Source organism: Rutidosis leptorrhynchoides, chromosome 1 (assembly GCF_046630445.1).
Source record: "Rutidosis leptorrhynchoides isolate AG116_Rl617_1_P2 chromosome 1, CSIRO_AGI_Rlap_v1, whole genome shotgun sequence".
Classification (NCBI taxonomy): Eukaryota; Viridiplantae; Streptophyta; class Magnoliopsida; order Asterales; family Asteraceae; genus Rutidosis; species Rutidosis leptorrhynchoides.
Genome location: NC_092333.1, coordinates 469,555,971 through 469,581,058, shown reverse-complemented (window position 1 = coordinate 469,581,058; position 25,088 = coordinate 469,555,971).

Genomic DNA, 25,088 nt, shown 5'->3' with positions numbered 1-25,088 from the left:
TTGCACCATGTTTTCTAAATTGATTACTTGAGCGCGAAGCTCGTTGACTTCTTCTATTATTCCGGGATGATTGTCGGTCGGAACGAACGGATGAATAAGGTTTAGAATTTTAGATAGAATGTAATCGTGGAGAGATAATCTGGAAATGAGTGTGAAAATGATGTTTCGAATGGGTTCGCCGGTAAGTGCTTCAGGTTCTTTGTCAAGAGTGCAGGTTGGTGGGTGAAAAAGGATCGCCTTTTTCTCGTATCCATCGGTTAAGTAGGCTACGAACCCCTCAAATGAATTGGTTGATTCATTCTGGTGACACTGCTTTCGGAGTTGAGAAGAAACTCCATATCAGAATAGCTGTCGGAATAACTATCGGAATAGCTATCGAAATCTGAGGGACTCAAATTGGTTGAGGGATTCATTTTGTACGGTCAGATGAAGGATTTTTTTTTTGATAAGAAATATATTATAGGATGTAGATTAGTACCCTGCAATACATAATTTACATATGCATGTATCATACTAAAATCTCATAAGTTACGGAGGAATCTACGGAAGCTGTCAGGCAAAGGTAACAATAACAGATACATTAAGATATGAATTTATCTATACACTGTCTATGCAATAAAGGCAGTAAGACGTGTCTAGACTTTAAGGATGATAAGCAAATAATTTTTGACACTAATGATAAGCAAAACTTTTAACATGCAGACACGGTCGAAGTCCAGACTCACTAATGTATCTTAATGACTTATCAGTTATACACACTAATGCAGACCTAGTTTGCTAAGGCCACCGCTCTGATACCAACTGTAGAGACCCGTCCTAATCCATCCGGACAAATTCCATATCGATTATAAACGATTCACAACAGTTGATTACATCGCGAGGTACTTGACCTCTATATGATACATTTTACAAACATTGCATTCGTTTTTGAAAAGACAATCTTTCATTACATCAAAAGTTGATGGCAGGCATACCATTTCATAATATATCTAACTATAATTGACTTAATAATAATCTTGATCAACGCGATGACTCGAATGCAACGTCTTTTGAAATATGTCATGAATGACTCCAAACAATATATCTAAGATGAGCAAATGCACAGCGGAAGATTTCTTTCGTACCTGAGAATAAACATGCTTTAAAGTGTCAACCAAAAGGTTGGTGAGTTCATTAGTTTAACATAAATAATCATTTCATAAATTTTAATAGACCACAAGATTTCATATTTCCATTTCTCATAAACATATGTCCCATGCATAGAGACAAAAATATCATTCATATGGATTGAACACCTGGTAACCGACATTCACAATATGTATATAAGAATATCCCCATCATTCCGGGATCCTCCTTCGGACATGATATATATTTCGAAGTACTAAAGCATCCGGTACTTTGGATGGGGCTTGTTGGGCCCGATAGATCTATCTTTAGAGTTCGCGTCAATTAGGGTGTCTGTTCCCTAATTCTTAGATTACCAGGCTTAATAAAAAGGGCATATTCGATTTCGATAATTCAACCATAGAATGTAGTTTCGATTACTTGTGTCTATCTCGTAAAGTATTTATAAAAGCAGCACATGTATTCTCAGTCCCAAAAATATATATTGCAAAAGCATTTAAAAAGGGATTAATGAAACTCACGCATATAAATATTGTAAAACAGTTAATAAAGCATTTGCATGTATTCTCAGCCCAAAAATGTAAAGAGTAAAAGGGAGCAAATGAAACTCACCATACTGTATTTTGTAGTAAAAATACATATGGCGTCATTTAACAAGTGTAGGGTTGACCTCGGATTCACGAACCTATATCATGTATATATATTAACACATATAATGGAAATTGAACAAAGTTTTATATTATAGGTGATATATTTGTTATTTTAGTAACTTATATGTTATATGTATTAAATATGATTTTGTGTAACTAATTGTCATTCGGTAAATTAATATTAATAAAAAGTTGTATTAGCTTATAATAATAATAATAATAATAATAATAATAATAATAATAATAATAATAATAATAATAATAATAATAATAATAATAATAATAATAATAATAAAAATAATTACATTAATAATAATCATGATAATAATAATATTAGTAATGGTAGTCAAAATAATGATAATAAAAATATTGTTAGTAAAAATAATAATATTGATTATAAAATAATGATACATATCATAATAATAGTAGTTTTTAATAAAATGATAAGTTTAATAATAATGATAATGAAAATATTAATTTTGAATATAATACTTAATATTTAATAATAATAATACTAATAATAATAATAATAATAATAATAATAATAATAATAATAAATATAATAATAATGATAAAGATAATAATGAGATAATAATAAGATAATAATAAAAATGAATAAATAAATATGTAATTACCTAAAACAAGTAGCTCTTTAAAAAAAAAAATGCCCAAGTCCGGGTTTGAACCCGCGACGTCCCGATAACCCAATAATATCCCTAACCATTACTCCATTTGTGACTTCCTGGTTTATATTGAATACAAGTTATATTAAACCCGAAGATCGTACTTCTTATTTCTTTCTCCTTCATCATTCTTTCATAATCATTACCATTCATCGTCCATCATAATCATCTCATCTTTACATGATCATGATCATCATACATATATCATTTTAACATCATCATTAACCATAATCAATATCTTATATCGATCAATTTATTATCATAACATTATCATAATCATTTTCAATCATTATCATCATCGTACCCATTTACCATCATCTTAACTATAACCATGATTTGTACTACGATCATTATCATACTCCTAAATCATATTCACATAATTCTAAATCATAATCATAACTACATCATTTCTTGCCGTGATTTCTTCCCATTTCATTATTATTATCACTGCTCGATATCAACTTAGTCATATGGTCCAAATGCTAGTTCAATGATCGTGACCCAAGGAAAAAAAATATATATACCCCCGAACATTACTAGTCCAATTTAATATACAAACGTCTACCTAATTGTCCACTAGAATTGTAACTACCCCACAACATAATTCGGCTAATGCATTTTAATTATGTACTTATCACTCCAACCGACACTTTGATTTATGAATTGTATTTGAATGCCTTAAAAGTGGAATCGTAATAATCATCGTGGGGAACAAACCCAATTAGTTTATTCAATCAGGCCAATATCGATTTGAACTTACTCAGATATGGTGATATACAACTCGTCACTCTACTACATGTCCTCATACATCGACCCTACTATAATCATGTCATCATCCACTCACTTTGTCTTCATTCTTAACTATAGTTTTCACAACATCACCCATTATCATTTGCCTTTTCGTTAAACTAGTAATAGAATAGTAAAAGGTGATGGTGGGTCGGTTTTTAGTGACCAAACACGAATAAAGTAGCAGCAATAAATAGCATAGCAGGTGCAACAATCATCTTTATCTTTTTTTAAAAGAAATAAAAGCAAGAATACCATGAGGGTTTGTTAGCGACCATCAAGAGGTAGAAAGAAAAAAAAGGCAGTTGGCGGTTAACATTCGAACGAGGAACAGGAGCAGTAACAGTGACAGTTATGGTGATAGTTCTTGGGGTTCTCGGTTGTGCAGGAATCTTGAGAGGAATCGAGTAAGTATGTAGTTTGCATGATGAGGTGCCGATGGTGGATTGGGCGGTTGTCGTACAATAGTAAACGAATAATAGCAGGGTTGTGTGATTGGTGATGGTAGTTCTTGGATTAGAATAAAAGAGAGAATAGATGGTGGAAACAGAAACATGGCAATATCTTTTATTTTCGGTTAAATTGTTGGATTTCGGTGATAACTGAATGTCTCCGAGTCAACGAATGAATTGTAATACTTATATTCGATCCTATTTTGTTGGTATTGTGACAAGATTGGGACGTGTAACAAGATTGAGACATATTAGTACGAGCAAAGAAAAAAATACAAGAAAGATAAGAAAAGAATGAAGCTTGATAGTGAAATTCAACTGCTTTTGTTATATCCGTGATTAGGTTAAGATTCGTATGACTTTTGAGACACAAAAACAAATTATACACAGTTGAAAACGATTTGCAACTTATTCAGTATTGAAATCTCGTTTTTGATTATAAGTAATTATTAATAATAATAATTCTATTAATAATAATAATTAATAATAATAATATTAATAATTATTATAATAATAATATTAATAATAATTATATTAACAATGATAATATTATTCATAATAATAATGTTAATGATAAAAAAATGATATTATTATTAATAATACTAATAATAATATTAGTTATAATAGTAATATTATTAATGATAAAAACAACTTGTATATATATTGAATTTCATATTTATATCACAACATTATTAATACTGATTTTAACCATAATATTAATTTTAGTAATAATAAAAGTAATAATATTAGTATAGAAACTATATTTATATTCATAATCATATATATCTACATATATATTTATCTATTTTCAAATAGTTGTTCGTGAATCGTCAGGCTGGGTCAAAGGGTAACTGATTATCCAAATATAGATTTCAAACTTTCTAGACTCAACATTACAGATTTTGCTTATCGTGTCAGAAACATATAAAGATTATGGTTTAAATTTAGTCGGAAATTCCTGGGTCACTACATTAAGAGTAGTCAATAGTATTTCGTAGCATAATATGAACTTATTTATAAAAGCTTTTTCTTCATATTAGCATTTTATAAGTTTTAATTCGGGTAGTACCTACCCGTTAAGTTCATACTTAATAGCTAAAATACAATTCAACTACTACAATTCTATATGAGAAACTGATTACAATCATATTTCACGTTCAAAATTTTATACAATATTTTACAAACTTACAATACCGCTATTTTACATATAGCATGAAATATAGCACACAATAACATTGATACAAGGAAATTGCGAAGACAATTCTAGTTTAACGCAAGTCGTTCCGCTAAAGCAATAAAGATACGTAATTCATAGGTCCAGAAACAAGTCATGCATTCTGGTTGTACTAATATTATTTCCCATCCTTGGTTATGCGGAAGATAACCATTGTGACTGTTGGCTAGGCAGCATGTTGTAACGTCGTCAAAAGGACGAGGGTTTCGTAATGCCCAACAGCCCCGTAACAATCTAAAAACCTTGTTTCTCATCCCAACTACCGAATCCATCACTTGTGGGAAGGTTTTATTTAAAAGTTGTAATCCGATGTTCTTTTTCTCACTTTGGTGAGAAGCGAACATCACTAACCCGTAAGCATAACATGCTTCTTTATGTTGCATGTTAGAAGCTCTTTCTAAAGCACGAAGTCCTATGTTGGGATATGTTGAGTCAAAATAGGTTCTTAACCCGTAGCGTAAAATTGCACTTGGGTTCCCCGCATTTAACACTTTAAAGAAAACACGGCGTAACTTAAGGTCTCCTCAATGTGATATACCCCATCTTTCAAAAGAAAGCCTTTTATAAACTAATGCATGCCTGGAACGTTATTCAAATGTTCTACAAACTAATTTTTCCGTAAATAATTGTGCCGACGAATTCTGACCGACTCTAGACAAGATTTCATCAATCATATCCCCGGGTAGGTCTTCTAAAATTTTTGGTTGTCTATCCTTAACATCCATTTTGTGTTATTATACTGTAAAAATAGACGAGGGTTAGATTCATAAAAGATACTTAACAAATAATACAAGAAATTTTTACATATATCATAAAAGCACAAGCACACTATATTACATATATTACATCGCATGATTACAACTCTTTATTCCGACTCACTTGTTTCTTCTTCTTCGAACTTGGTTTGTTTCGCTAATTTCCTAGGGATATATGGTGCTCCCCTAATACGAGCCGTTCTATTCATAAATGGTATAGAAAAACCTGGTGGCTTAGATGTTCCCGGGTTATAGCTAAAACTTAAGAAATACGAGTGTTGACGGTATTTCCCATCGAGATATTTCATGTTAACATAGAGTTCATCGGGATTGGAATTAGGTTTCTCTATTTTGATGCCTTTTCCCTTATTATTTTCTTTTGCCTTTTCAAATTGGGTCGGGGTAATTTCTATAACATCATCGGAATCCTCATCGGGATCTGATTCATCGGAAAATTGGTAGTCTTCCCAATATTTTGCTTCCTCGGCGGAAACACCATTGACCATTATTAATTTTGGTCCATTGGTTGAGGGTTTTCTTTTATTTATCTGTTTTTCAGTGGTTTCTAATATTTCCTCCTCCGGAACCTCTTCTTCTTCCGGTTCCTCTTCTTCCGGTTCCTCTTCTTCTGGTTCCTCTTCTTCCGGTTCCTCTTTTTTCGGTTCCTCTTCGGAAATTTGTGAGTCTTCCCAATATATATTCGACTCTTTATTATTATTAGGTGAGTCAATAGGATTTGTACTAGAGGTAGACATCTATCACACAATATCAAACACATTAAGAGATTAATATATCACATAATATTTACATGTTAATAATATATAGTTTTCAACAACAAAAAATGTTAAGCAATCGTTTTTCAAGTAAACACGGTCAAAGTCCAGACTCACTAATGCATCCTAACAAATTCGGTTAGACACACTAATGCAAATTTCTGGTTCTCTAAGACCAACGCTCGAATACCAACTGAAATGTCCCGTTCATATCGATTATAAACGTTTCATATTAATTAATTTCCTTGCAAGGTATTGACCTCTATATGAGACGTTTTTCAAAGACTGCATTCGTTTTTAAAACAAACCATAACCTTTATTTTATCGTTAAAGGTTTTAAAATCATAACGTAGATTATCCACTAATGATAATCTAAAAGATAACATTTTTCACACGATCATTACATAATGGTTTACAATAATATTACACATCGATTTAAATCTCCGAATGCAGTTTTTAAACAATATATTACAAGCATGCTGACTCCAATTTTTGTCCTTAATTAGCATGCAACAGCGGAAGCTCTTAATAATCACCTGAGAATAAACATGCTTAAAAACATCAATAAAAATGTTGGTGAGTTATAGGTTTAACCTATATATATCAAATTGTAATAATAGACCACAAGATTTCATTTTTCATAAACATCCATCTCATATCAGGCATTTCGCATAAACTGCATAGAGATAAAAATCATTCATATGGTGAACACCTGGTAACCGACATTAACAGAATGCGTCTAGAATATCCCCATCATTCCGGGACTCTCATCGGACATGATAAAATCAAAGTACTAAAGCATCTGTAACCCGGATGGGGTTGTGACGACCTGGAAATTTCCGACCAAATTTAAACTTAATCTTTATATATTTCCGACAGGATAAGCAAAGTCTGTAATGTTGAATCTCGAAAATTTTGAACTGTTTCTTATACTCAATTGACCTTCGACCATTCCCAACGATTCACGAACCATTATTTGTAATTAAATGTGTATACATATAAATATAAATATAACTATATGAATATATATAATAACTTAAAATAATAATATACAATATAATTAAATTATTATTAAAATAAATATTAAATATATATATATATATATAGAATATCAAATATGATTGTTTAATAATTGTAACGATTATTATTTAGAGAAGTTTAATTCGAGCTTATATGATTTTAAAATAAACGGTGATCCGAAAATGAGTTCTATAAATTTTAGGCTTGCTAAAAAATGTATTTAGGATCTAGTTATTAAATTTTAACACTTTTTATATTTTACCCATAAATGAGAGGGACAGTTGACGTAAGTTTTGGTTATTAAATTAATGACTGAATTTTATACCATAAGAATCAAAATAAATAAATATAATTAATTTAAAAATATGAGATTTTTCTGAAGACTTTTATCCGCCACTAATTATCAACGAACCTCGATATAGTTCGCAAAAACTGTCTGTAACCTATTGACAAATAATATGCACGAGATATAAACTATATTACTATTTAACACTATTTAGCACTGTACATGATTTAAGATATACTGTGTTTAATTTGTACCATCCCAATTAATAAATATACATCAATTACATAAAACATCATGTGAATTCTTGCCTTTTTGACTTCTACTAAAACAGCCAACTAATAGCCAACTAATTGTTGGATATGAATAAGTATTATATTAATTTGTTAACACTGCAATTGTGTATATACATAAGTAATATGCATATAAACAATTGTGTGGTACTTCATCAAATAAAGAGACACAACCCATTCCCTGTTTTCTTATTCGAGCCACCCTCAACCATCACTTTCTCTCATCTCTCTCTCCCTCTCATTTTCGAGAACCCACCATGGCAACACCATCTTCTTCATCGAACCCTATTCGAAAAACCAAACTACCTCACTACCTTCATCGAAACCCACTTATTCGGTTTCAAATCCAACAACCCAACCTCACCGTAACACCACTATGAAGCCACCATCATTAGCTAACATTTTCTTGTTTATTTCAATCAAGAACCATGCACTACTATTTTATTTTCTGTTTCATTTGGATGCAACCACAACCGTATTTTTTTTTGCTACTAATCGTATGAAACAACATCATAACAACCTCCCATTCCTACTGCTATGCTTGAACTGTATGGTCGCTGCTACCACCTTATTCTATTTCTAATTGTTTGTAAACCACCTAAAAACCATGCCACCGTAACTTCTTGTTATTCATTTCCGTTTCTGTTACTTTTCCGTTACAACGAAAACTTTGATAAAAAAAATGATATAATGGTTAGGGATCGTGATGATTGGTGATGATGATCATTTTGATATTCATTAGTAATAATATAGTGGAGGTTACTGTTACGATTATAATGATGTTAGAATATGGTATGTAGTGATCGATGCTTATATAATATTATTATGAGGGATGACAAGTTGATGGTGGGGCAGAATATGAAAACAGACACTAGGGTAATTAATCAAGCGAACTGAATTATGTTACCATGTTTGGGCTGCGTTTTTTTTTTTTTTTTTTTTTTTTTTTTTAAAACTTTCTAGTGGGCTTGTTTTGTTTAATGGGATGAGATATATAAGTTGGACTTAATATCTCAAACATTTAATCCACTTAGCACCTTAAGAATAAAGGATGAGGAAACTGAAAACGCGAATGTATGATGATAATGATGATAGGCATACGAAAACAATGATGTTTAGTGATGATGAGATGAGGGAAGCTTAAAGAAGAAGAGCAGACGATATAGGATATATAGTTTATAATTCGGGTTTAAAATAGAAATGAAATGACAGAAGGATGGTATGGGGTGTTTGTGGATTAACGAGAGGTCAGGGGTTCAAGCCTAGCTTGGGACGTTTTTTTTTATTTATTAAAAAAGGGCTTATATGAGGTTCGTGAATCCGAGGCCAACCCTGCATTGTTCAATGTCGTCATATGTATTTTTACTACAAAATACAGTATTGTGAGTTCATTTACTCCCTTTTTACTCTTTACGTTTTTGGGCTGAGAATACATGCAAATGCTTTATTAACTGTTTTACAATATTTACATGCGTGAGTTTCATTTACCTTTTTACCCTTTATATTTTTGGGCTGAGAATACATGCGCAACTTTTATAACTGTTTTACGAAATAGACACAAGTAATCGAAATTACGTTCTATGGTTGAATGATCGAAACTGAATATGCCCCTTTTATTTAAGTCTGGTAATCTAAGAATTAGGGAACAGACACCCTAATTGACGCGAACTCTAAAGATAGATCTATCGGGCCCAACAAGCCCCATCCAAAGTACCGGATGCTTTAGTACTTCGAAATTTATATCATGTCCGAAGGAGGATCCCGAAATGATGGGGATATTCTTATATGTATATTGTGAATGTCGGTTACCAGGTGTTCAATCCATATGAATGATATTTTTGTCTCTATGCATGGGACGTATGTTTATGAGAAATGGAAATATGAAATCTTGTGGTCTATTAAAATTATGAAATTATTATTTATGTTGAACTAATGAACTCACCAACCTTTTGGTTGACACTTTAAAGCATGTTTATTCTCAGGTACGAAAGAAATCTTCCGCTGTGCATTTGCTCATATTAGAGATATTACTTGGAGTCATTCATGACATATTTCAAAAGATGTTGCATTCGAGTCGTTGAGTTCCTCAAGATTATTATTAAGTCAATTATATTTGGATATATTATGAAATGCTTTACATGCCTGTCAACTGTCGATGTAACGAAAGTTTGTCTTTTAAAAACGAATACAATGTTTGTAAAATTTATCATATAGAGGTCAATTACCTCGCGATGTAATCAACTGTTGTGAATCGTTTGTAATCGATATGGACTTCGTCCGGATGGATTAGGATGGGTCCTTTCAGTTGGTATCAGAGCGGTGGTCTTAGCGAACCATGTCTGCATTAGTGTGTCTAACTGATAAGTCGTTAGGATGCATTAGTGAGTCTGGACTTTGACCGTGTCTGCATGTCAAAAGTTTTGCTTATCATTTTGTGTCAAAAATTACCTGCTTATCATTCTTAGAGAATCACTTGCTTATCATTTTTAGTCTAGACACATTCTACTGCATTGACTGCATGAATAGTGTATAGACAAAATTCATATCTTAGCGTATCTACTACTTCATATCTTAGCGTATCTGTTACTGTAACTTTGCCTGACAACTCCCGTAGATTCCTCCGTAACTTATGGGATTTTAGTATTATATATGCATATGTAAATTATGTATTGCAGGGTACTAATCTACATCCTACAATCTATTTTTTATCGAAAATCTTTCATCTGATCGTACGAGATGAATCCCTCAACCAGTTCGAGTCCCTCAGATTCCGATAGTTATCCCGATAGTTATTCCGGCAGCTATTCCGATATGGATTTCCACTCAAACTCCGAAAGCAGTATAACCAGAATGAATCAACCAATCATCCATCCCCAGTTCATCTAATGGGTTCGTAGTCAACTTAATCAATAGATATGCGAAGAAGGCGATCTCTTCCACAACCGAATTCACCTATTGGCGAAGAACCTGAAACACTTACCGACGAACCAGTTCGAAACACCAATTTCACCATCATTTCCCGAATATCTCGCCATGATTATATACTATCTCAAAATTCTAAACCTTATTCATTCGCTTGTTCCGATCAACAATCATCCCGGTATAATAAAAGAAGTCAATAAGCTTCGCGCTCGAGTTGTAGCCCTGGAAAGTATGGTGCAAAATGTACCAGCTTCAGCAACATCACCTGCAACACCAGTACCACCAACAACCCAAGTTTCAACATCACACGCCTCAACATCTCACTCCGTACCTCGAGTATAATCATCGTTCTACGTATGGTGCTACATCTATTATCTTCGTCCTTCATGGCGATTAAGTAATCTCTAATGTTTTAGAGATTATGTATTCTAGTTCTAACGATAAATCAAATGAGATTAATATCATATTAACTCATTAAATCCATGATTTACATCTGAAGAAAATATATATGTATATATGTTTTCATAAAGATTGTAATTAGAAATTCTTTTGTACAAACTATTAATGGTGAAAATATTTTAACGGGTAGGTAATACCCGAGGAAATATTTAACTGTCATATTAACATGTTATACTGTACATTCTTCAAATCTGATTCAATAGTCATTTCCTATCAAACTTACATCCACAGATATATAAATCCGTTCACCACAGAATAACCATATTCATCCAATTTCATATTTGGATTTTGATTTATCAGAATCCAACAAGTGGCATAATGAAGAAATAATGGACACAATAAAAATTGATTAGAAACAGACTAATTGACAATATGAAATTTCGTTAAGAAACCACGCTAACAAAATCCTAGCTAACTGTTCCTAGCTAACTGTTAATTCCATATTACATTTTATTTATCACAATTTATTTTATCGCAATTTTAATTCTCGCAATTTTATTTATCGTTATTTAATTTCTGTTATTTACCTTACACATTTTATTTATCGTCATTTAATTTATGTATTTATTTTACGCACTTTAAATATCGGGATGCGTATACAAAGTTTTGACATATCATATCGACACATCTATATATATTATTTGGAATCACCATAGACACTCTATATGCAGTAATGATCGAGTTCTCTATACAGGGTTGAGGTTGATTCTATAATAATATATATACTTTGAGTTGTGATCGAGTCTGAGACGTATACGGGTCACGACACGTATTAATTAATTCGAATATTGTATATTAAACTATATATGAATTATTGGACTGTTACTGTGGACTATCGACTGTGGACTAATAACATTGGACAATTAAAATGAATTAAAATATTGATTATAATATATGAAACTAAACAATTCTTCAAGTTGCCACTTGATTTCATCTTAAACCTCATTTGTATCTTGACGATTACAATCTGCGATTCAAACCTTTCATAATTCTTGAAAACACTTCAATCGATAGGATGAATCAACCGCACTTCATCTACGGAAAGAAAGATTGATGCGTATAGTTATGCACCTGAGAAACTCTCGGCAATTGAGTAAAAGTTCAACACGTAGCCGCGTCAGATCCTTTGGCATTTATTAACAAAAAATAACTTTGCGATCCCTTTTCAAAATTAGCCAATTTTGTCACAGCTCCAACAAGTCAACTTCGACTTTTCGTACTAAACAACCTTATTATAACGTTTATATATACGCGTGCTCTTTTATTGTTACCAGGTAACCTTTCATATTCTATCATATTACCATCAGCGTTTAATCATCTAAAAACACAATTCTCCTGAAACCACCTCGAATTAATAACCGATGATTCGGATATCATAGCATTAAATGCAGAAGAAACAGAAATATGGCAGATGGTCTAAACGGCCAAAAGTTTGATGATAAAGAAAGGAGTGTTAGGAACGCTCGATAGAAAATTGGGTATTGAAAAACAGATTGAGCTACCCAGGAAGGAGACTAATGATAAATACAAGGACCAAACCCTATATTCCAAGGATTCAGGAAATTCTGGATCCGTTGAATTCTTTGGAGAATATCTTGCTCCGAATTCATGTTAAAATCTTGCGGAAAATCTTTCTCCATCATCCATCGAACTTAAAAATTCCAAAATATCATCATCAATATCTTCGATATTTCTGAGAATATTTTCATAAATATTCTCGTCCGAAATTATATACCTCTTAGTGCTTCCTGTGTATCATTATATTGGAAACATTCAATAGAAAATTTAGTACCGAAAAGCAGATTATGCGAAACTATGAAGAAAGCCGTGGACAAATCACAAAGAATAAGTTGACTTCAAAGAATCTAAATGATTCTGTTTCTGATGAAATCTTTAGCGAATACCTTGCTTCCAAATCTAAACCCTTACGGATAAATCTTCTTCATCATCCATCGATATTAGAAATTCTAAGATATCATCGTATCTTTCATTATAAATATCCTCCATATTCCTGAAGATATTTTTTTTTTATAACCATTCTTATCTGAAATCATTAATCTCTTCGTGTTATCAGTGATACATCATATAGAAACTGTTAGTCTCTATATTCTGTAAACTTTCGAGCTTAAAATATGAATGTTATTGAAGTAATGTTGGGAACTGATGCATGAGTTAGTATAATATAATGACACTTGATCAACGTGATTATATTACAGTAAGTAATGCTGAGTTTCTAATGAAACGTGATGATGGTTCACAGTAGACCATACCGTCATCATGTGTCATGTTACATAACTCTTTCATTCTACTTAACTTCTGAACATATCAAGAAAATGTATTCTTGATGAATCTACCTTCCGTGATGTTGATAAATTTGAAAATCAAATCGTGCTATCACGTTCTTTCCTGCTTAGAACATTATAATCATTCAAAACTCTATGTCTACGAATTCTGGACCATTATTCACTTGATTTAAAGTCGGGAAGAGAAAATAAAAGAATGAATCTCCGAAATAGAAATGGGGGGTATAAATCACAGCAAATAGGAGACAGCATTAACTGTGAATGACAATGATTATAGAAAACAGAAACAAGGACTTCGAAGTATAAGGAAAGATATAAAGCCGATAACAACACATAAATTACAAACCGTGTATATCAATGTTTATAGCAACATAAAGACACGGGAGGATTAAAAGCACTATAACCTCTAGGGTGAAGTAGAAGAAAACAGATTCCTCTGGTGGAAGTTGGAAAAGGAGAATGATTGTTGCGATAATAAGGATGAGGACAAGGATCAGAACTGGATTAAGCATTTCACCATCCTTTGGATGTACGAACTAAGAAAGAAAGTATTGGAATGGTGAAAATAATGGAACGGAAGAAGTTCATTTATAGTGGAAATACTTGACAGAGGAATCGAGACAAATGATAGCATTTAATTAAAAAGATCTTAAATCCCGTAAATCCCGAAGGATCAGATCTTATAGATTTCATAGATTTTCTTTTAAATCTCTTGAATTTCAGAATTCAACCAAGACAACGTCAAAAGATTAGACGCACCTTATTTTCTAAAAATTCAAACGTGACTACGTCAAAAGTTAAATCTCTATCTCAATCTGTTGTGATAGCTTCATTTGTACGTTTCACCTAATCGAATCGTTTTATCTATATTAGTCAATAATGATAAAACACCATTTATCAACTCATATTTGTCATGGAAACATCTTTATGGTTAGCCATGACCACCTCACTCAAATTTCGGGACGAAATTTCTTTAACGGGTAGGTACTGTGATGACCTGGAAATTTCCGACCAAATTTAAACTTAATCTTTATATGTTTCCGACACGATAAGCAAAGTCTGTAATGTTGAATCTCGAAAATTTTGAACTGTTTCATATACTCAATTGACCTTCGACCATTCCCAACGATTCACGAACCATTATTTGTAATTAAATGTGTATACATATAAATATAAATATAACTATATGAATATATATAATAACTTAAAATAATAATATACAATATAATTAAATTATTATTAAAATAAATATTAAATATATATATATATATATAGAATATCAAATATGATTGTTTAATAATTGTAACGATTATTATTTAGAGAAGTTTAATTCGAGCTTATATGATTTTAAAATAAACGATGATCCGAAAATGAGTTCTATAAATTTTAGGCTTGCTAAAAAATATATTTAGGATCTAGTTATTAAATTTTAACACTTTTTATATTTTACCCATAAATGAGAGGGACAGTTGACGTAAGTTTTAGTTATTAAATTAATGACTGAATTTTATACCATAAGAATCAAAATAAATAAATATAATTAATTTAAAAATATGAGATTTTTCTGAAGACTTTTATCCGCTACTAATTATCAACGAACCTCGATATAGTTCGCAAAAACTGTCTGTAACCTATTGACAAATAATATGCACGAGATATAAACTATATTACTATTTAACACTATTTAGCACTGTACATGATTTAAGATATACTGTGTTTAATTTGTACCATCCCAATTAATAAATATACATCAATTACATAAAACATCATGTGAATTCTTGCCTTTTTGACTTCTACTAAAACAGCCAACTAATAGCCAACTAATTGTTGGATATGGATAAGTATTATATTAATTTGTTAACACTGTAATTGTGTATATACATAAGTAATATGCATATAAACAATTGTGTGGTACTTCATCAAATAAAGAGACACAACCCATTCCCTGTTTTCTTATTCGAGCCACCCTCAACCATCACTTTCTCTCATCTCTCTCTCCCTCTCATTTTCGAGAACCCACCATGGCAATACCATCTTCTTCATCGAACCCTATTCGAAAAACCAAACTACCTCACTACCTTCATCGAAACCCACTTATTCGGTTTCAAATCCAACAACCCAACCTCACCGTAACACCACTATGAAGCCACCATCATTAGCTAACATTTTCTTGTTTATTTCAATCAACAACCATGCACTACTATTTTATTTTCTGTTTCATTTGGATGCAACCACAACCGTATTTTTTTTTGCTACTAATCGTATGAAACAACATCATAACAACCTCCCATTCCTACTGCTATGCTTGAACTGTATGGTCGCTGCTACCACCTTATTCTATTTCTAATTATTTGTAAACCACCTAAAAACCATGCCACCGTAACTTCTTGTTATTCATTTCCGTTTCTGTTACTTTTCCGTTACAACGAAAACTTTGATAAAAAAAATGATATAATGGTTAGGGATCGTGATGATTGGTGATGATGATGATTTTGATATTCATTAGTAATAATATAGTGGAGGTTACTGTTACGATTATAATGATGTTAGAATATGGTATGTAGTGATCGATGCTTATATAATATTATTATGAGGGATGACAAGTTGATGGTGGGGAAGAATATGAAAACAGACACTAGGGTAATTAATCAAGCGAACTGAATTATGTTACCATGTTTGGGCTGCGTTTTTTTTTTTTTTTTTTTTTTTTTTTTTTTTTAAACTTTCTAGTGGGCTTGTTTTGTTTAATGGGATGAGATATATAAGTTGGACTTAATATCTCAAACATTTAATCCACTTAGCACCTTAAGAATAAAGGATGAGGAAACTGAAAACGCGAATGTATGATGATAATGATGATAGGCATACGAAAACAATGATGTTTAGTGATGATGAGATGAGGGAAGCTTAAAGAAGAAGAGCAGACGATATAGGATATATAGTTTATAATTCGGGTTTAAAATAGAAATGAAATGACAGAAGGATGGTATGGGGTGTTTGTGGATTAACGAGAGGTCAGGGGTTCAAGCCTAGCTTGGGACGTTTTTTTTATTTATTAAAAAAGGGCTTATATGAGGTTCGTGAATCCGAGGCCAACCCTGCATTGTTCAATGTCGTCATATGTATTTTTACTACAAAATACAGTATTGTGAGTTCATTTACTCCCTTTTTACTCTTTACGTTTTTGGGCTGAGAATACATGCAAATGCTTTATTAACTGTTTTACAATATTTACATGCGTGAGTTTCATTTACCTTTTTACCCTTTATATTTTTGGGCTGAGAATACATGCGCAACTTTTATAACTGTTTTACGAAATAGACACAAGTAATCGAAATTACGTTCTATGGTTGAATGATCGAAACTGAATATGCCCCTTTTATTTAAGTCTGGTAATCTAAGAATTAGGGAACAGACACCCTAATTGACGCGAACTCTAAAGATAGATCTATCGGGCCCAACAAGCCCCATCCAAAGTACCGGATGCTTTAGTACTTCGAAATTTATATCATATTCGAAGGAGGATCCCGAAATGATGGGGATATTCTTATATGTATATTGTGAATGTCGGTTACCAGGTGTTCAATCCATATGAATGATATTTTTGTCTCTATGCATGGGACGTATGTTTATGAGAAATGGAAATATGAAATCTTGTGGTCTATTAAAATTATGAAATTATTATTTATGTTGAACTAATGAACTCACCAACCTTTTGGTTGACACTTTAAAGCATGTTTATTCTCAGGTACGAAAGAAATCTTCCGCTGTGCATTTGCTCATATTAGAGATATTACTTGGAGTCATTCATGACATATTTCAAAAGATGTTGCATTCGAGTCGTTGAGTTCCTCAAGATTATTATTAAGTCAATTATATTTGGATATATTATGAAATGCTTTACATGCCTGTCAACTGTCGATGTAACGAAAGTTTGTCTTTTAAAAACGAATACAATGTTTGTAAAATTTATCATATAGAGGTCAATTACCTCGCGATGTAATCAACTGTTGTGAATCGTTTGTAATCGATATGGACTTCGTCCGGATGGATTAGGACGGTTTCTTTCAGGGGTTTATTAAGCCCAATAGATCTATCTTTAGAATTCGCATCAATTAGGGTTTATGTTCCCTAATTCTTAGATTACCAGACTAAAAGGGGTGATATTCGGTAATAATAATTCAACCATAGAATGTAGTTTCGTATACTTGTGTCTATTTTGTAAAACATTTATAAAACTGCATGTATTCTCATCCCAAAATGTTAGATTTTAAAAGTGGGACTATAACTCACTTTCACAGATTCTTAATTCGTTGAGAATTAGACTTGGCCACTGATCGATTCACGAACCTATAACAAATATATACATATATATCAAAGTATGATCGAAATATATTCACAATATGTTTTATTACGTTTTAACGATTTAAGTTTGTTAAGTTAGCAGTCCAACGTTAGTAATCTACAACTAGTTGTCCACAGTTAGATGTACAGAATTAAATCAATATATATTATCTCGAATCAATCCACGACCCAGTATATACAAGTCTCGGGCTAGATCATAACTCAAAGTATATATATTATTTTGGAATCAACCTCAACCCTGTATAGCTAACTCGAACATTACTGCATATAGAGTGTCTATGGTTGTTCCCAAACAATATATATAGATTGGTCGATATGATATGTCAAACTATTGTATACGTGTCTATGGTATCCCAAGATTACATAATATATGTATACATGTATAATACAATATAAGTTAGTTAAGTTATGATTTGTATAGATTTGTTACAAATTTCACGTAGCTACAACAAGTAAAAATATCCAATTTTGTTTTACCCATAACTTCTTCGTTTTAAATCCGTTTTGAGTGATTCAAGTTGCTATGGTTTCATATTGAACTGAAATTTATGAATCTAAACAGAAAAAGTATAAGTTTATAGTCGGAAATATAAGTTAGAAGTCGTTATTGTAAGAGGTAGTCATTTCAGTCGAAAGAACGACGTCTTGATGACCATTTTGAAAAACATACTTTCACTTTGAGTTTAATCATGATTTTTGGATATAGTTTCATGTTCATAATAAAAATCATTTTTTAAGGAAGAACAACTTTTAAATTAAAGTTTATCATAGTTTTTAATTATCTAACCCAAAACAGCCCCCGGGTTCACTACGACGGCGTATGTCCGGTTTTACGGTGTTATTCGTGTTTCCAGATTTTAAATCATTAAGTTAGCATATCATATAGATATAGAACATGTGTGTAGTTAATTTTAAAAGTCAAGTTAGAAGGATTAACTTTTGTTTGCGAACAAGTTTAGAATTAACTAAACTATGTTCTAGTGATTACGAGTTTAAACCTTCGAATAAGATAGTTTTATATGTATGAATCGAATGATGTTATGAACATCATTACTACCTCAAGTTTAGTAGGTAAACCTACTGGAAGTGACAAGAAATGATCTAGCTTCAAAGGATCTTGGATGGCTTGAAAGGTTAATTATTTGATTCGGGTGCGGATAGAAGCTATATGAGTAGAGATTTTTGTGCTAAATTAAGTTGTCCATTGACGCCTTTGGATAGTAAATTTTTACTCGAATTAGCAAATGGTAAATTAATTTCAGCAGATAATATAGCATGAAATATAGCACACAATAAATTTGATACAAGATGGTTGTGAAGATAATTCTAGCTAGTACACAAGTCGTTCAGCAAAGGCAATAAAGACACGTAATTCATAAGTCCAGAAACAAGTCATGCATTCTGGTTTTACTAGGATTACTTCCCATCCTTGGTCTTGTGGAACATAACCGTTATGGCCGTTGATAAGACAGCGTGTTGTAACGTCGTCAAAGGGACGAGGGTTACGTAATGTCCAACAGTCCCGTAACAATCTAAAAACCTCATTTCTTACCCTAATTACCGACTCCGTCACTTGTGGGAACGTTTTGTTTAATAGTTGTAGCCCGATGTTCTTGTTCTCACTTTGGTGAGAAGCGAACATTACTAATCCGTAAGCATAACATGCTTCTTTATGTTGCATGTTAGCCGCTTTTTCTAAATCACGAAGTCCAATATTCGGATATATTGAGTCAAAATAATTTCTTAACCCATTGCGTAAAATAGCATTTGGGTTCCCCGCAATATATGCGTCAAAGTAAACACATCGTAACTTACGGATTTCCCAATGTGATATCCCCCATCTTTCGAACGAAAGCCTTTTATAAACCAAGGCATTCTTGGAACGTTCTTCGAATGTCTTGCAAACTGATCTCGCCTTAAATAGTTGTGCCGAAGAATTCTGACCGACTCTAGACAAGATTTCATCAATCATGTCTCCGGGTAGGTCTCTTAAAATATTGGGTTGTCTATCCATTTTGTGTTTTTATACTGTAAAATAGACAAGAGTTAGATTCATAAAAAAAAATACTTATTAATACAAGCAATTTTTACATATATCATAAAGCATAAGCACACTATATTACATATATTACACCACACGAATACAACTATCTTATTCCGACTCGCTTGTTTCTTCTTCTTCGGTTTTGGTTCGTTTTGCCAAGTTTCTAGGGATATATGATGTTCCCCTAATACGAGCCGTCGTTTTCCACATTGGTTTAGAAAAACCTGGTGGTTTAGAGGTTCCCGGGTCATTGTTACAACTTAAGGACTTCGGGGGTTGACGATACATATAAAGTTCATCGGGGTTGGAATTAGATTTCTCTATTTTCATGCCCTTTCCCTTATTATTTTCTTTTGCCTTTTTAAATTCAGTTGGGGTAATTTCTATAACATCATCGGAATTCTCGTCAGAATCCGATTCATCGGAGAATTGGTAATCCTCCCAATATTTTGCTTCCTTGGCGGAAACACCATTGACCATAATTAACCTTGGTCGGTTGGTTGAGGATTTTCTTTTACTTAACCGTTTTATTATTTCCCCCACCGGTTCTATTTCTTCATCCGGTTCCGACACTTCTTCCGGTTCCGACACTTCTTCCGGTTCCTCTTCGGGAACTTGTGAATCAGTCCACGAATCATTCCAATTTACATTTGACTCTTCATTATTATTAGGTGAGTCAATGGAACTTGTTCTAGAGGTAGACATCTATCACATAATATCAAACGCGTTAAGAGATTAATATATCACATAATATTCACATGTTAAAAATATATAGTTTCCAACAAAATTTGTTAAGCAATCATTTTTTAAGTGAACACGGTCGAAGTCCAGACTCACTAATGCATCCTAACAAACTCGATAAGACACACTAATGCAAAATTCTGGTTCTCTAAGACCAACGCTCGGATACCAACTGAAATGTCCCGTTCTTATTGATTAAAAACGTTCCATATTAATTGATTTCGTTGCGAGGTTTTGACCTCTATATGAGACGTTTTTTAAAGACTGCATTCATTTTTAAAACAAACCATAACCTTTATTTCATAGATAAAGGTTTTAAAAAGCTTTACGTAGATTATCAAATAATGATAATCTAAAATATCCGGTTTACACACGACCAATACATAATGGTTTACAATACAAATATGTTACAACAAAATAAGTTTCTTGAATGCAGTTTTTACACAATATCATACAAGCATGGACTCCAAATCTCGTCCTTATTTAAGTATGCGACAGCGGAAGCTCTTAATAATCACCTGAGAATAAACATGCTTAAAACGTCAACAAAAATGTTGGTGAGTTATAGGTTTAACCTATATATATTAAATCATAATAATAGACCACAAGATTTCATATTTCAATACACATCCCATACATAGAGATAAAAATCATTCATATGGTGAACACCTGGTAACCGACATTAACAAGATGCATATATAAGAATATCCCCATCATTCCGGGACACCCTTCGGATATGATATAAATTTCGAAGTACTAAAGCATCCGGTACTTTGGATGGGGTTTGTTAGGCCCAATAGATCTATCTTTAGGATTCGCGTCAATTAGGGTGTCTGTTCCCTAATTCTTAGATTACCAGACTTAATAAAAAGGGGCATATTCGATTTCGATAATTCAACCATAGAATGTATTTTCACGTACTTGTGTCTATTTTGTAAATCATTTATAAAACCTGCATGTATTCTCATCCCAAAAATATTAGATTTTAAAAGTGGGACTATAACTCACTTTCACAGATTTTTACTTCGTCGAGAAGTAAGACTTGGCCACTGTTGATTCACGAACCTATAACAATATATACATATATATTAAAGTATGTTCAAAATATATTTACAACACTTTTAATATATTTTGATGTTTTAAGTTTATTAAGTCAGCTGTCCTCGTTAGTAACCTACAACTAGTTGTCCACAGTTAGATGTACAGAAATAAATCGATAAATATTATCTTGAATCAATCCACGACCCAGTGTATACGTATCTCAGTATTGATCACAACTCAAACTATATATATTTTGGAATCAACCTCAACCCTGTATAGCTAACTCCAACATTCACATATAGAGTGTCTATGGTTGTTCCGAAATATATATAGATGTGTCGACATGATAGGTCGAAACATTGTATACGTGTCTATGGTATCTCAAGATTACATAATATACAATACAAGTTGATTAAATTATGGTTGGAATAGATTTGTTACCAATTTTCACGTAGCTAAAATGAGAAAAATTACCCAATCTTGTTTTACCCATAACTTCTTCATTTTAAATCCGTTTTGAGTGAATCAAATTGCTATGGTTTCATATTGAACTCTATTTTATGAATCTAAACAGAAAAAGTATAGGTTTATAGTCGGAAAAATAAGTTACAAGTTGTTTTTGTAAAGGTAGTCATTTCAGTCGAAAGAACGACGTCTAGATGACCATTTTAGAAAACATACTTCCACTTTGAGTTTAACCATAATTTTTGGATATAGTTTCATGTTCATAATAAAAATCATTTTCTCAGAATAACAACTTTTAAATCAAAGTTTATCATAGTTTTTAATTAACTAACCCAAAACAGCCCGCGGTGTTACTACGACGGCGTAAATCCGGTTTTACGGTGTTTTTCGTGTTTCCAGGTTTTAAATCATTAAGTTAGCATATCATATAGATATAGAACATGTGTGTAGTTAATTTTAAAAGTCAAGTTAGAAGGATTAACTTTTGTTTGCGAACAAGTTTAGAATTAACTAAACTATGTTCTAGTGATTACGAGTTTAAACCTTCGAATAAGATAGTTTTATATGTAAGAATCGAATGATGTTATGAACATCATTACTACCTCAAGTTTAGTAGGTAAACCTACTGGAAGTGACAATAAATGATCTAGCTTCAAAGGATCTTGGATGGCTTGAAAGTTCTTGAAGTAGGATCATGACACAAAAACAAGTTCAAGTAAGATTTTTACTCGAATTAAGATAGTTTATAGTTATAGAAATTGAATCAAAGTTTGAATATGAATATTACCTTGAATAAGAAAGATAACCTACTGTATATAACAAAGGTTTCTTGATCTTAGATGATTACTTGGAATGGATTAGAAAGCTTGGAAGTAAATTAGTAAACTTGAAGGGATTTTTGAAGTGTTCTTGAAGTGTTCTTCCTATGATGATTATAGCTTGATTCTTGAAGTAATTTTTGATGAAGATGATGATTAACTACTGGAAAAATACGTTCATAATAGTGTGTGTGTGTGTTGAGAGAGAATTAGAAAGAGAATTGGAAGTGAAATGGAGTGAATGATGAGTGGTAATTGGTGAGTGGTGAGTGGGGTTAAAAGGAGTTCTAGTTAGTTGACTAGCTCATGGTAGAAGTTAAAATTGATTAGTCATACATGACATAATCAAGAGTGGAATCCCATGCTAGTTCCTATTGGTATATACTCATAGTAAGTACGTTTTGAAGCTGTGTATAATACGGGTAAGAATACGACTAGAATTCTTGATGAAAGAAAAGAATGGGAAAGTAACTGTAACTATTTTCGTTAAGTATGAGTGTTTTGATATATATCTTGAAGTCTTCCAAAAGTATTTTAATACATCTAAATACACTACATGTATATACATTTTAACTGAGTCGTTAAGTCATCGTTAGTCGTTACATGTAAGTGTTGTTTTGAAACCTTTAAGTTAACGATCTCAATTAATGTTGTTAACCCATTGTTTATTATATCTAATGAGATGTTAAATTATTATATTATCATGATATTATGATATATTAATATATCTTAATATGATATATATACATTTAAATGTCGTTACAACGATAATCGTTACATATATGTCTCGTTTCGAAATCCTTAAGTTAGTAGTCTTGTTTATATGTATATAACTCATTGTTAATATACTTATGGAGATACTTACTTATCATAATCTCATGTTAACCATATGTATATCCATATATATATCGTCATGTCATTTTTACAAGTTTTAACATTCGTGAATCGCCGGTTAACTTGGGTGGTCAATTGTCTATATGAAACATATTTCAATTTATCAAGTCTTAACAAGTTTGATTGCTTAACATGTTGGAAACATTTAATCATGTAAATATCAATCTCAATTAATATATATAAACATGGAAAAGTTCGGGTCACTACAGTACCTACCCGTTAAATAATTTTCGTCCCGAAATTTTAAGCTGTTGAAGGTGTTGACGAATCTTCTGGAAATAGATGCGGGTATTTCTTCTTCATCTGATCTTCATGCTCCCAGGTGAACTCGGGTCCTCTACGAGCATTCCATCGGACCTTAACAATTGGTATCTTGTTTTACTTAAGTCTTTTAACCTCACGATCCATTATTTCGACAGGTTCTTCGATGAATTGGAGTTTTTCGTTGATTTGGATTTCATCTAACGGAATAGTGAGATCTTCTTTAGCAAAACATTTCTTCAAATTCGAGACGTGGAAAGTGTTATGTACAGCCGCGAGTTGTTGAGGTAACTCAAGTCGGTAAGCTACTGGTCCGACACGATCAATAATCTTGAATGGCCCAATATACCTTGGATTTAATTTCCCTCGTTTACCAAATCGAACAACGCCTTTCCAAGGTGCAACTTTAAGCATGACCATCTCTCCAATTTCAAATTCTATATCTTTTCTTTTAATGTCAGCGTAGCTCTTTTGTCGACTTTGGGCGGTTTTCAACCGTTGTTGAATTTGGATGATCTTCTCGGTAGTTTCTTGTATAATCTCCGGACCCGTAATCTGTCTATCCCCCACTTCACTCCAACAAATTGGAGACCTGCACTTTCTACCATAAAGTGCTTCAAACGGCGCCATCTCAATGCTTGAATGGTAGCTGTTGTTGTAGGAAAATTCTGCTAACGGTAGATGTCGATCCCAACTATTTCCGAAATCAATAACACAT